This window comes from Pseudophryne corroboree, chromosome 1 (genome assembly GCF_028390025.1).
Source record: "Pseudophryne corroboree isolate aPseCor3 chromosome 1, aPseCor3.hap2, whole genome shotgun sequence".
In the NCBI taxonomy this organism is placed as follows: Eukaryota; Metazoa; Chordata; class Amphibia; order Anura; family Myobatrachidae; genus Pseudophryne; species Pseudophryne corroboree.
Genome location: NC_086444.1, coordinates 32,496,650 through 32,511,430, shown reverse-complemented (window position 1 = coordinate 32,511,430; position 14,781 = coordinate 32,496,650). Strand labels below are relative to the sequence as shown.

The 14,781-nt window shown below is 52.2% G+C and overlaps 1 long non-coding RNA gene across 6 annotated transcripts in view; it reads left to right on the top strand.

Moving 5' to 3' along the window:
* Positions 1-1,146: 1,146 nt before the first annotated feature.
* The window catches only part of LOC135061188 (uncharacterized), a 142,618-nt gene continuing 128,983 nt past the window's right edge, over positions 1,147-14,781 (top strand). For 2 of the 6 annotated variants that reach the window (XR_010250110.1, XR_010249097.1), the window contains exons 1-2: positions 1,147-1,640; positions 3,099-3,255. This is a non-coding gene — a long non-coding RNA (uncharacterized LOC135061188). Of the gene's footprint in view, positions 1,641-1,733; positions 2,144-3,098; positions 3,256-14,781 lie in introns of those variants that run through there. The other 4 variants (XR_010250619.1, XR_010248084.1, XR_010248586.1 and 1 more) reach the window with 3 other exon arrangements.

Genomic DNA, 14,781 nt, shown 5'->3' with positions numbered 1-14,781 from the left:
ACAGGAAGTGGGTGTTTCTGGGCGGAAACAGGCCGTTTTATGGGAGTGTGTGAAAAAACGCTACCGTTTCTGGGAAAAACGCGGGAGTGGCTGGAGAAACGGAGGAGTGTCTGGGCGAACGCTGGGTGTGTTTGTGACGTCAAACCAAGAACGACACTGACTGAACTGATCGCAGATGCCGAGTAAGTCTGGAGCTACTCAGAAACTGCTAAGAAGTGTCTATTCGCAATTCTGCTAATCTTTCGTTCGCAATTTTGATAAGCTAAGATTCACTCCCAGTAGGCGGTGGCTTAGCGTGTGCAAAGCTGCTAAAAGCAGCTTGCGAGCGAACAACTCGGAATGAGGGCCTATATTAGAACGGACAAGGATTAAAAAATAGTGGCGCTCATGGGGTCAGAACTCAGTGGGAATGTATAGGGAGAGCCAATCATTTTAAAATAATTAATTATTTAATTAAAAAGAAAAGAACAATGCATACAACATATATATAAATATATATATATATATTATAAGGGCACGGTCGTGCCCTTATATTAAGGCTGAATCGAACAAACGGAATTCTCCCATAGGGAACTTGTGAGATGGGGGCATGGTGTTTGAGGGGCTATACTTCAAAAGTGATTGGACATACTGAGCTGAAATTTGGCATGGGCGCGTAGAATCGTCACCCACTGCTGCATGCCAAATTTCAGGTCAAAATAATAAAAAATGAGGAATTGGGAGTAAGCTAAAGTTCCAACTGTCAGTTTTTTTCTGCCACTCCCTCAGTGGCTTTTTGACACCGTTTTCCTATAGAGTGAATGAAGATTTTTTTGGGAAGGCATAACTCAGGATAGAGGACGAATTAAGACTTGGGGTTTGTTTTATTAGATAGAGTATGTCCCAGTGTAGTGCCTTTTGGGGTTGTGGTGTTTTAGAAAGTTATAGTTTTTTTTTAATTCCGTAAAATATGCCCCATTATAAAGATAGGGCTTTTCAATTTGTTGCGGCTGCGCAGTGGCCGCCAGCAGGGGGTGTACTCACAGAGGCTTCATATGAGAGCACAAACATGGCCGACTTTTTCACTGCCTCCCATTTTCATACAGTAAACTACAGGGGAACTGCCTACACTTCGGTAATTCAGTGGGGCTGGGGAGTGTTTTGGGGCTACTGGGGGCACACTGTGACAATAACTAGCCCTGGCACCGCTCACATTAAATAGATTTAATTGTCCAGTTCGAGCGGTGCCTGGGCCGGCTTACATCACGTGATCGCCGCAGTCAGCTAGGAGCGGGAAGTTCAATAGTGCTTAGCACAGCTTCCTTTATCCCCTGTGTGCTCCAGGCACAAGCATACAACAGCCCCGGGCAGCTCATCCGGATCACATACCGGACTGATGCTGCTGCTCCAGAGAAGGTGAACTCATAAAGAAAGGAGGCGCAGCCCGTTCTCTATTCTCTCCCCCTTCTGCGCCTCCTTCCTGCCCGACGGCCATGGGCTGTCCCCCTGCCCACGGAGCTTCCACTGCAGACACGATACTCCCCTGCAGGCATACGCAGCTATGGGCTGTCCCAGTGCCCTCCGGAGCTTCATCTGCAGCCACGGTCCCCAGCACTTTCCGTGACATCCACAGCGGCAGAGCTGATCACTCCTTCTCATAGGTGTGTGCACGGGGGGTGCCTGGTGCGCACAGGCACCCCCTAATGTCCAGCAACCCTGACACTTGACAGGTGGCAGCGGAGAACGTAAGCAGATAGTCAGAGCCGGCCCTATCTATAGGCAAATGCCTAGGGCATTTGCAGTGGCCAGGGGCATGCCAGAGCTGGCTCAACTAAACTTTGGGCAATGGAAGGACCTGTGAGTTTCCCCCCACCGTGGATCAAATATATATTTTTTTCAAGTGGGTCCCTGTCCCGGTGTTTGAAGCCCCGCCCACTCGCGGCTATATGCCGCGATTTGCGGGTTGGTGGTGAGGGCTGGAGCCATTATGACATATTTCTCTTTGAATGGTGTCATATTGGCTCCGCCCCCTCCCCCACCGACCCGCGAATCGCGGCATAAGCCGCTAGTGGGCGGAGCTTAATGATGAAAAGTGCCCTGCACGACTGCCAGCACTGATCTGCTCCTGGTTCCTGCAGCTACCACTGGGCTCCATCCTCCAGGTGTCAGTGGGTTTGTGTGTATACTCTAGTGTATATATGTGCATATGTATGTGTTCTGTGTATGTGTTTATATGTACTGTATGTGTATGTGTTCTGTGTGTTTATATGTACTGTATGTGTATGTGTTCTGTGTGTGTGTGTTTATATGTACTGTATGTGTATGTGTTCTGTGTTTATATGTACTGTATATGTATGTGTTCTGTGTGTTTATATGTACTGTATGTGTATGTGTTCTGTGTGTGTGTGTTTATATGTACTGTATGTGTATGTGTTCTATATATGTGCATATGTATGTGTTCTGTGTGTGTGTGTGTTTATATGTACTGTATGTGTATATGTATGTTTTGTATTTGTGTGTATATGTACAGTGTGTGTACCATGTCTGTGTATGTGTTAGGATCCCGGCCATTGTAAGTATAGCCACAAAACTTTGCCTACTGCCGGAGAAGGGGGGAGGAGGGGGAGGGGGGTAGATTTAGCCGACACTGGAGGGGATAGGGTTAGGCTACAGTAGGTGGGAGGTTAGGGTTAGGCTGCGGACAGGGGGGTTAAGATAAGGCACCACCAGGTGGAGTTTAGGGAGGGGAGGTTAGGGTTAGGCTTAGGGGGTAGGGGACAGAGGATAGATTAGTTAAATCACCCGTCAGGATTGAATTCCTCTGGATGCTGGCGTCGGTATTTTGACTGCCGGCATCCCATCCGGCTGTCATGCATACCAAACCCATATGCGTGTTTAAATGTATATGTATGCGTTCTAATCATGGGGGGTATTGCACAGGCATACCCTAATGTCAGGTACCCCTCAGTGTTAGCCTATTACATATACCAGCTCCACAGTCATGGATCTAAGGATCATGGAGAAGCGGGCAAGTTTCTACTCTGCAGGTGCTGTCTGTACTCCCCCCAGCGGCCCCTGTGTTTGTGTGACATGACTTGTTTGACAGATTCTGTTTACAGGATGCCATGGCTGCGGGACCCGCGGAGGTGATGGACGGAGTAGAGTGCACACTGAAAGAGCTGCTGAGGGGCCAGGACTCAGAGCGTCTGCAGGGAAAGGTGTCGGCGAAGCTGAGCCAGCTGGTGGTACTGGAGAGAGTAGCTGCCCACAGCCAAGGTTTGTCCCACTTACCCAACTCTCTGCTTCATGCTGGCTCTTCCCGGTGTCTGTCAGGCAGAGTTGCCGACTTCTGGGCTGCTCTCAGGCTGAGATGCCGTGCAGGGGGCGGACCAGAGGTGTAACGGGGCGGGGCTTCTGACAGCATTGTGTAAGCCACGCCCCCTGCTGTGTAATGCCGCGATTACCGGCATTATACAGCAGGGGGCGTGGTTACGATGACGCGATTCAACAAGAATCGCGTCATCACCTGCCCGGACCGCCCACTTTACTCGTTAAGTGGTCGGCCGGGCAGAGGGGGACCCCTGTGACCGGGAGACTTGCCTGCTCTTCCGGGGGGGCGGGAGGGTCACCCGTTTTTCGGGAGCCTCCCGCCCATTCCGGGAGGGTAGGCAAGTATGCTGTCAGGTCTCCACATTAATGGATGTGGTGTGGCCAGGGTACATGGTCTTCTCTCAGCTTTTTCATTAGGAGCGTTCTCAATACTTGCTGCCCACACATGCCCCACTCTCCCCTCACAGCTCCAAATGCCCATCTGCTGCACCCCCAACCTTCCTCCATGTCACCCAGTACGTATCACTAGTGTCTCCCTATGCATGTCACCCATTACTTGTCCATAGTGTGCCCCTCTGTCTATGTCCCATTGCCTCACCCCAGTGTCAAACTCTCTGCCTGTCCCCACTACTTGTCCTGCGGGTTAAAAATTCAGAATACATAAATATATTTCTTTTTCATAGTTTCTTAAGTGCGCCAACAAAGAGACAATCTTTCTCTGTTTTTTGTTGTTTCCCACTACATGTCCCCAGTGTCACCCTCTGCCTGTCATCTACTAAGTATCCTCAGTGTTACCCTCTGCCTTTCTCTCACTGCCTCACCCCAGTGCTACCCTCATGGCTGTCACTCTCTCTACCTGTCCCCCACTACATGTCCCCAGTGTTGCCATTTGCCTGTCACCCACTACATGTCCCCAGTGTTACCATTTGCCTATCACCCACTGTGTTACCCCAGTATCACCCTCTGTTTCCCACTACATGTCACCCTCTGCCTTTCTTCGACTGCATCACCCCAGTGTCACCCTCATGGCTGTCACCCTCTGCCTCACCCCAGTGTCATCCTCCGAATATGAAAACCAGAATATGCATTTCTTCTGTTCATACCGTGTAACATAATGTGAATTTCGGCTCATACCATTTGCATATTGTGAATTTCGGCTCATACTGTGTGGCATATTGTGAATTTCGGTTCATACCGTATAGCATATTGTGAATTTCGGTTCATACCATGTGGCATATTGTGAATTTCGGCTCACAACGTGTAGCATATTGTGAATTTAGGCTCATACCTTGTGGCATATTCTGAATTTCGGCTCATGCCTTGTGGCATATTGTAAATTTCGGCTCATGAATTGTGGCATAATGTGAATTTCGTCTCATGCCTTCTGGCATAATGTGAATTGTGGCTCATACAGTGTGGCATATTGTGAATTTTGGCTCATACCGTGTGGCATATTGTGAATTTCGTCTCATACGTTGTGGCATAATGTGAATTTCAGCTCAAACTGTGTGGCATAATGTCAATTTCGTCTCATACTGTGCTGCATAATGTGAATTTTGGCTCATACTGTGTGGCATAATGTGAATTTTAGCTCATACTGTGTGGCATAATGTGAATTTTCGGCTCATACTGTGTGACATAATGTGAATAACTCAAATGTTCGCCCCCTAAATCTCACAATTTTCAGAGTGTCCCACTCAAAATCAGGGTGTAGGTGCTGGGGTGCAAGAGAATGCATATGCACCTAGGCCCACCACACTCTAGTTCTGCCACTGGGTCAGGGATAGGTTGGGGAAGTGTAAGCAGCGACAGGGCGCAGTGGCAGCTGGGGCTCAGGGTTATGCAAGAGTGGAATACTGGCCAGTGGTCTTGCCATTATGCTTCATTTTATTAATTTTATTTTTCTGGGGTGTATTATATCTACATGTACTATTGGGAACTAGGGATAAATTAGATTAAGCCATGTGATTTTACTGAGAGAATGTAAAATAGTGCTAGACAAGCCCCTCTGGCGGTGCGCACCCTAATAAAATAAGCTGCGCACGCCTATGCTCCTTCCCCCAGACACTGCCTGCACGGTGCACCAGTGACGGTACAACCCTGCGCTCGGCATGCATGACTATGGGCTGTCCCCCTGTTCTCCGGAGCTTCCTCTACAGCCATGGTACTCCCCTGCGCCCTGCATGCGTGGCTATGGGCTGTCCCCCTGCCCTCCGGAGCTTTCTCTGCAGCCACAGCCCCCAGCACCAGGTCCAGCACTCCCTTGACACCCATAGCGCCAGAGCTGATCACGCCTTTCCCCAGACACTGCCTGCACGGTGCACCAGTGACGTGCCCCGCAGTGTGGCCCCCGGACCTCAGCAAAAGCCGCTGGTGCCCCGCAGTGTGGCTGCGGACCTCGGCAAAAGCCGCTTCCGCCCCCTTCCTCCAGACACTGCCCTTGTGTGTGTGCCTGCTACCGCCGCCCGCCTAGATCATTCTGCCAGCCCTGCATCTGCCGCCAGCCTGGGTGTTTGCCTCCCCTCACCAAAAGGATGCGGGTAAAGCTGAATGCATTGTCGGACTTCACTGAAGCCCTTCCTAGCTGTTGCTGCCGGACTGGTCCTCTCTGCAGCCTCCTTAGCTGGTTCCTCCATACCTGATCCTGCTCCTTCTCACCAGGTGAGTGCTCCCCAGATTGTGACAAGTCACCCCACTGTACAGTTCCCTGGGTGTTGCCCCGCAATACAGTCCCTTGTGCCCTGCATGTTGCCCCCCTTTACAGTCCCATGCGCCCTGTGTGTTGTCCCCTCCTTACAGTCCGCTGCGTCCTATGTGTTGACCCCTCCTCCATGTGTGTGGCCCCCCAAACAGTCTTCTGATTGTGGCTCACCCCTGTAGTTCCCATGCGTGTCACCCTCACCCATACAGTCCCCTGTGCCCTGCGTGTCGACCCCCCCATACAGTCCCCTGAGCCCTGCATGTTGCCCACCCTTGCAGTCCCCTGCACTAGGTGTTACCCCCCCTTACAGTCTGCTTTGTCCTGTGTGTCGCCCCCCTCAGTACAGTCCCCTGCGCCCTGTGTGTTGCCCCTACCCATGTGTGTGGCCCCCAAACAGTCTCCTGCTTGTGGCTCATTCTGGTAGTCCCCTGCGCATCGCCCCCACCCATACAGTCCCCTGTGCCCTGCATGTCACCTCCCCATACAGTCCCCTGTGCCCTACATGTCACCTCCCCATACAGTCCCCTGCGTCCTGCGCATCGCCCCCACCCATACAGACCCCTGTGCCCTGCATGTCACCTCCCCATACAGTCCCCTGCGTCCTGCGCATCGCCCCTACCCATACAGCCCCTGTGCCCTGCGTGTCGCCTCCCCATACAGTCCCCTGCGTCCTGCGCATCGCCCCTACCCATACAGCCCCTGTGCCCTGCGTGTCGCCTCCCCATACAGTCCCCTGCGTCCTGCGCATCGCCCCTACCCATACAGCCCCTGTGCCCTGCGTGTCGCCTCCCCATACAGTCCCCTGCGTCCTGCGCATCGCCCCTACCCATACAGCCCCTGTGCCCTGCGTGTCGCCTCCCCATACAGTCCCCTGCGTCCTGCGCATCGCCCCTACCCATACAGCCCCTGTGCCCTGCGTGTCGCCTCCCCATACAGTCCCCTGCGTCCTGCGCATCGCCCCTACCCATACAGCCCCTGTGCCCTGCGTGTCGCCTCCCCATACAGTCCCCTGCGTCCTGCTCATCGCCCCTACCCATACAGCCCCTGTGCCCTGCGTGTCGCCTCCCCATACAGTCCCCTGCGTCCTGCTCATCGCCCTTACCCATACAGCCCCTGTGCCCTGCGTGTCGCCTCCCCATACAGTCCCCTGTGCCCTACATGTCACCTCCCCATACAGTGCCCTGTGCCCTGCATGTCGTCGCCCCCAGTAGTCCACTGCGCCCTGCATGTCGCCCCCCCTCCATACAGACCCCGGTGCCCTGCATGTTGCCCTCCCATACAGACTCATGTGCCCTGCGTGTCGGTCCCCTGCGCCCTGCTTTTTGCCCCCTGTGCCCTGTGTGTCGCCACCCCCGTCCAGTCCCCGGTGCCGTGTGTGTCGCCACCCCCGTCCAGTCCCCGGTGCCCTGTGTGTCGCCACCCCCGTCCAGTCCCCGGTGCCCTGTGTGTCGCCACCCCCGTCCAGTCCCCGGTGCCCTGTGTGTCGCCACCCCCGTCCAGTCCCCTGCGCGTCGCCACCCCCGTCCAGTCCCCTGCGCCCTATGTGTCATCCCCTGTGTGTCGCCCCCCAGCGTGCGGGATGTATGAGTGCATCAGCGTGCGGGATGTATGAATGTATGAGAGAGGCAGTGTAGGGATGTATAGTATGAGAGACAGAATGAGATAGCGTGTGTGTGGCAGAAATAAAACAAGATAGCATGTGTGTAAAAGAGAGCAAGACTTAGAGAGAAAAAGGAGAGATGTGAAGTAATATGAGAGAGACCAGAGGGTGTATAAGTGAGAGGTGGCAGTCGGGATGAGAAGGCAGTTGCATTCCCCTTCAACCCGGCACCGCACTGCTGCTGCTGCTGTCAGTCGTGAAGGGCCTTCTCGGAACCAGAGAGCCAGCCAGTAGGGGTAAAGTATGTAAGTACCAGAGTGTGTGTGGTTATCTGTGTGCGTATTTTGCTATATATGTGTGTGTGTGTGTGTGTGTGTGTGTGTGTGTGTGTGTGTGTACAATTGTTTTGCTATGTGTGTTTAGCTGTTTGTGTGTTTTGTCATACGTGTGTATGTGTGTTTTGCTATGTGTGTGTCTTTTACTGTGTGTGTGTGTGTGTGTGTGTGTGTATATATATATAATCTCTATCACACACACACACACACACACACACACACACACACACGGCTAACCGTTACATTGCTCCTCCCGAGGTGTGCTCGCACCCCTGCTGCACTGCCCCAGGAGAGCCTGGATAACAGGGTGAGGTGAGTGGGGAGCCAGAAAAGGAAACCACTGGCACAGGGTTGCACACTGCGGCCGCCATCTTTCTGCAAGCACACTTTCTCTCTGTCACCTCTGCCTCAGTCACCCACTCTATACCTGTTACCCACTATCTCCCTCTCACCCCTGCCTCAGTCACCTACTATCTCCCTGTCGCCCCTGCTTCAGTCATCCACTATCTCCCTGTCGCCCCTGCTTCAGTCACCCACTCTCTCCCTATCACACCTGCCTCACCAGTTGCCCACTCTCTCCCTGTCACCCCTGCCTCACCAGTCACCCAGTACGTCCCTGTCACCACTGCCTCACCAGTCGCCCACTATCTCCCTGTCACCCCTGCCTCAGTCATCCACTATCTCCCTGTCGCCCCTGCTTCAGTCACCCACTCTCTCCCTGTCACCCCTGCCTCACCAGTCACCCAGTACGTCCCTGTCACCACTGCCTCACCAGTCGCCCACTCTCTCCCTGTCACCCCTGCCTCACCAGTCGCCCACTCTCTCCCTGTCACCCCTGCCTCACCAGTCGCCCACTCTCTCCCTGTCACCCCTGCCTCACCAGTCGCCCACTCTCTCCCTGTCACCTCTGCCTCACCAGTCGCCCACTCTCTCCCTGTCAGCCCTGCCTCAGTCACCCACTATCTCCCTGTCACCCCAGCCTCCAACATAACTGCCCCCAGCACAGGAGACATACTTAGCTGTTGGCACACAGTTTTAGCCAGCTTCTGTCTCGCACTATACTGTGTCACCACTAGAGGACCTTAAAGCAGCGATCCCCGCTGCAGCGCCCAACTCTCCAGACCATCGGCCCCCGGCCCTTGGCAGCCGCACATCTCAGTCATCCGCTCTCTCCCTGTCAGCCCTGCCTCAGTCACCCGCTCTCTCCCTCTCAGCCCTACCTCAGTCACCCACTTACAGTTTTTTCTGTGGCACGTGCTATCCATATTTTTCTCTGACATCCTAGTGGATGCTGGGCACTCCGTAAGGACCATGGGGAATAGCGGCTCTGCAGGAGACTGGGCACAATTAAGAAAGCTTTAGTACTACCTGGTGTGCACTGGCTCCTCCCACTATGACCCTCCTCCAGACCTCAGTTAGAATCTTGTGCCCGGCCAAGCTGGAGGCACACTAGGGGCTCTCCTGAGCTCCTAGAGAGAAAGTATATTTTAGGTTTTTTATTTTACAGTGAGATCTGCTGGCAACAGACTCACTGCAGTGAGGGACTAAGGGGAGAAGAAGCGAACCTACCTAACTGGTGGTAGTTTGGGCTTCTTAGGCTACTGGACACCATTAGCTCCAGAGGGATCGACCGCAGGACCCGACCTTGGTGTTCGTTCCCGAAGCCGCGCCGACGTCCCCCTTACAGAGCCAGAAGCATGAAGATGGTCCGGAAAAGCGGCAGCAGAAGACTTCAGTCTTCACCAAGGTAGAGCACAGCACTGCAGCTGTGCGCCATTGCTCCTCATGTACACCTCACACTGCGGTCACTGATGGGTGCAGGGCGCTTGGGGGGGGGATGCCCTGAGGGCAATGTTACACACCTTGGCTGGCAAAATCTACACCATATATAGTCCCAGAGGCTATATAGGTGTAAATTAATACCCCTGCCAGAGTTATAAAAACGCGGGAGAAGTCCGCCAAAAAAGGGGCGGGGCTACCTCCCTCAGCACACTGGCGCCATTTCTCCCTCACAGCTCCGCTGGAAGGAAGCTCCCTGACTCTCCCCTGCAGTCTACAGCTACAGAAGGGTAAAAAAAGAGAGGGGGGGGCACTATATTTAGGCGCAGTATATCAAAATATATATATATATATATATATATATATATATATATATATAAGCAGCTATAAGGGGATATAGTTCAGTTAGTCCCTGTATTATATAGCGCTCTGGTGTGTGCTGGCATACTCTCTCTCTGTCTCCTCAAAAGGGCTTTGTGGGGTCCTGTCCTTTGTCAGAGCATTCCCTGTGTGTGTGCGGTGTGTCGGTACGGCTGTGTCGACATGTTTGATGAGGAGACTTATGTGGAGGCGGAGCAGATGCCTATAAATGTGATGTCACCCCCTGAGGGGCGGACACCTGAGTGGATGGACTTATGAAAGGAATTACGTGAAAGTGTCGACTCCTTACATAAAAAATTTGATGACATGCCAAATGCGGGACAGCCGGCTTCTCAGCTCGTGCCTGCCCAGGCGTCTCAAAGGCCATCAGGGGCTCTAAAACGCCCGCTACCTCAGATGGCAGACACAGATGTCGACACGGATACTGATACCAGTGTCAACGACGAAGAGACTAATGTAATGTCCAATAGGGCCACGCGTTACATGATTGAGGCAATGAAAAATGTTTTACACATTTCTGATGTAACCCCAGGTACCACAAAAAAGGGTATTATGTTTGGGGAGAAAAAACTACCAGTGGTTTTTCCCCCTTCTGAAGAATTAAATGAAGTGTGTGAAGTAGCGTGGGCTTCCCTCGATAAAAAATTGGTAATTTCTAAAAGGTTACTAATGGCGTACCCTTTCCCGCCAGAGGATAGGTCACGTTGGGAGACACCCCCTAGGGTGGATAAAGCGCTCACATGCTTGTCAAAGAAGGTGGCACTACCGTCTCCGGATACGGCCGCCCTAAAGGAGCCTGCTGATAGAAAGCAGGAGGCTATCCTGAAGTGTATATACACACTCAGGTACTATACTGAGACCAGCTATTGCTTCATCATGGATGTGACAGGGACACTATATTGCTAACCATAGAGCATATAAAAGATGCAGTCTTATACATGAGAGATGCACAGAGGGATATTTGCCGGCTGACATCTAAAATAAGTGCAATGTCCATTTCTGCCAGGAGAGGCTTATGGACTCGGCAGTGGACAGGGGATGCAGATTCTAAAAGGCACATGGAAGTTTTGCCTTATAAGGGTGAGGAGTTATTCGGGGATGGTCTCTCACACCTGGTTTCCACAGCAACAGCTGGGAAGTCAGCATTTTTGCCCCATGTTCCCTCACAGCCTAAGAAAGCACCGTATTATCAGGTACAGTCCTTTCGGCCCCAGAAAAGCAGGCGGGGAAAAGGCGTGTCCTTTCTGCCCAAAGGCAGACGTAGGGGGAAAAAGCTGCAACAAACAGCCGGTTCCCAGGAGCAAAAGTCCTCCTCCGCTTCCTCCAAGTCCGCCGCATGACGGTGGGGCTCCACAGGCGGAGCCAGGTACGGTGGGGGCCCATCTCAAAAATTTCAGTGATCAGTGGGCTCGCTCGCAGGTGGATCCCTGGATCTTTCAAGTAGTATCTCGGGTACAAGCTGGAATTCGAGGCGTCTTCCCCCCCCCCCCCCCCCCCCCTCCCGCCGTTTCCTCAAATCTGCCTTGCCGACAACTCCCTCAGGCAGGGAGGCTGTGCTAGAGGCAATTCACAAGCTGTGTTCCCAGCAGGTGATAGTCAAGGTGCCCCTACTTCAACAAGGACGGGGTTACTATTCCACAATGTTTGTGGTACCGAAACCGGACGGTTCGGTGAGACCCATTTTAAATTTGAAATCCTTGAACACGTATATAAAAAAATTCAAGTTCAAGATGGAATCGCTCAGGGCGGTTATTGCAAGCCTGGACGAGGGGGATTACATGGTATCCCTGGACCTTGATGTCCAGGGATACCATGTAATCCCCCTGCATGTCCCCATTTACCATCCTCACCAGGAGTACCTCAGATTTGTGGTACAGGATTGTCATTACCAATTTCAGATGCTGCCGTTTGGCCTGTCCACGGCACTGAGGGTATTTACCAAGGTAATGGCCGAAAGGATGATACTCCTTCGAAAAAAGGGAGTTTTAATTATCCCGTACTTCGACGATCTCCTGATAAAGGCGAGGTCCAAGGAGCAGTTGTTGGTCGGGTAGCACTTTCTCGGGAAGCGCTACAACAGCACAACTGGATTCTAAACATTCCAAAGTCGCAGCTGGTTCCTACGACGCGTCTACTGTTCCTGGGGATGGTTCTGGACACAGACCAGAAAAAAGTGTTTCTCCCCAAGGAGCTGTCATCTCTAGTCAGAGGCCTCCTGAAACCGAAACAGGTTTCGGTGCATCACTGCACGCGAGTCCTGGGAAAAATGGTAGCTTTCTACGAAGCAATTCCATTCGGCAGGTTCCATGCAAGAACTTTTCAGTGGGACCTGTTGGACAAGTGGTCCGGATCGCATCTTCAGATGCATCGGTTGATAACCCTGTCTCCAAGGACCAGGGTGTCTCTGCTGTGGTGGCTGCAGAGTGCTCATCTTCTAGAGGGCTGCAGATTCGGCATACAGGACTTTGAGGCTGGGGGGCAGTCACACAGGGAAAAAACTTCCAGGGCCTATGGTCAAATGAGGAGATTTCCCTACACATAAATATTCTGGAACTAAGGGCCATTTACAATGCCCTAAGTCATGCAAGACCCCTGCTTCAAAACCAGTCGGTACTGATTCAATCAGACAACATCACGGCAGTCGCCCATATAAATCGACAGGGAGGCACAAGAAGCAGGATGGCGATGGCAGAAGCCACAAGGATTCTTTGATGGGCGGAAAATCACGTGATAGCACTGTCAGCAGTGTTCATTCCAGGAGTGGACAACTGGGAAGCAGACTTCCTCAGCAGGCACGACCTCCACCCGGGAGAGTGGGGACTTCATCCAGAAGTCTTCCAAATGCTGGTAAACCGTTGGGAAAGGCCACAGGTGGACATGATGGCGTCTCGCCTCAACAAAAAGTTACAAAGATACTGCGCCAGGTCAAGGGACCCTCAGGCGATAGCTGTGGACGCTCTAGTGACACCGTGGGTGTACCAGTCGGTTTATGTGTTCCCTCCTCTACCGCTCATACCAAAGGTACTGAGAATAATAAGAAGGCGAGGAGTAAGGACGATACTCGTGGTTCCGGATTGGCCAAGAAGAGCTTGGTACCCAGAACTTCAAGAAATGCTATCAGAGGACCCTTGGCCTCTGCCGCCCAGACAGGATCTGCTACAACAGGGGCCCTGTCTGTTCCAAGACTTACCGCGGCCGCGTTTGACAGCATGACGGTTGAACACCGGATCCTAAAGGAAAAGGGCATTCCAGGGGAAGTCATTCCTACGCTGATTAAAGCTAGGAAAGAAGTAACCGCAAACCATTATCACTGCATATGTTGCGTGGTGTGAGGCCAGGAAGGCCCCAACAGAGGAATTTCAGCTGGGTCGATTTCTGCACTTCCTACAGTCAGGAGTGACTATGGGCCTAAAATTGGGTTCCATAAAGGTCCAGATTTCGGCGCTGTCGATTTTTCTTCCAGAAAGAACTGGCTTCACTGCCTAAAGTTCAGACTTTTGTAAAGGGAGTGCTGCATATTCAGCCACCTTTTGTGCCTCCAGTGGCACCTTGGGATCTCAATGTGGTGTTGGAATTTCTAAAATCACATTGGTTTGAACCACTTAAAACCGTGGATTTAAAATATCTCACGTGGAAGGTGGTCATGCTATTGGCCTTGGCTTCGGCCAGGCATGTGTCAGAATTGGCGGCTTTGTCGTGTAAAAGCCCTTATCTAATTTTCCATATGGATAGGGCAGAATTGAGGACTCGTCCACAGTTTCTCCCTAAGGTGGTATCAGCTTTTCATTTGAACCAACCTATTGTGGTGCCTGCGGCTACTAGGGACTTGGAGGATTCCAAGTTGCTGGACGTAGTCAGGGCCCTGAAAATTTATGTTTCCAGGACGGCTAGAGTCAGGAAAACTGATTCGCTATTTATCCTGTATGCACCCAACAAGCTGGGTGCTCCTGCTTCTAAGCAGACTATTGCTCGCTGGATTTGTAGCACAATTCAGCTGGCGCATTCTGCGGCGGGACTGCCGCATCCTATATCTGTAAAAGCCCATTCCACAAGGAAGGTGGGCTCTTCTTGGGCGGCTGCCCGAGGGGTCTCGGCTTTACAACTTTGCCGAGCTGCTACTTGGTCAGGGGCAAACACGTTTGCTAAATTGTACGAATTTGATACCCTGGCTAAGGAGGACCTTGAGTACTCTCATTCGGTGCTGCAGAGTCATCCGCACTCTCCCGTCCGTTTGGGAGCTTTGGTATAATCCCCATGGTCCTTACGGAGTTCCCAGCATCCACTAGGACGTCAGAGAAAATAAGATTTTACTCACCGGTAAATCTATTTCTCGTAGTCCGTAGTGGATGCTGGGCGCCCATCCCAAGTGCGAATTGTCTGCAATACTTGTATATAGTTATTGTTAAACTAACGGGTTATTGTTGAGAAGCCATCTGTTGAGAGGCTTCGTTGTTTTTCATACTGTTAACTGGGTATAGTATCACGAGTTGTACGGTGTGATTGGTGTGGCTGGTATGAGTCTTACCGGGATTCAAAATCCTTCCTAATTGTGTCAGCTCTTCCGGGCACAGTATCCTAACTGAGGCTTGGAGGAGGGTCATAGGGGGAGGAGCCAGTGCACACCAGGTAGTACTAAAGCTTCCTTAATTGTGCCCAGTCTCCTGCGGAGCCGCTAT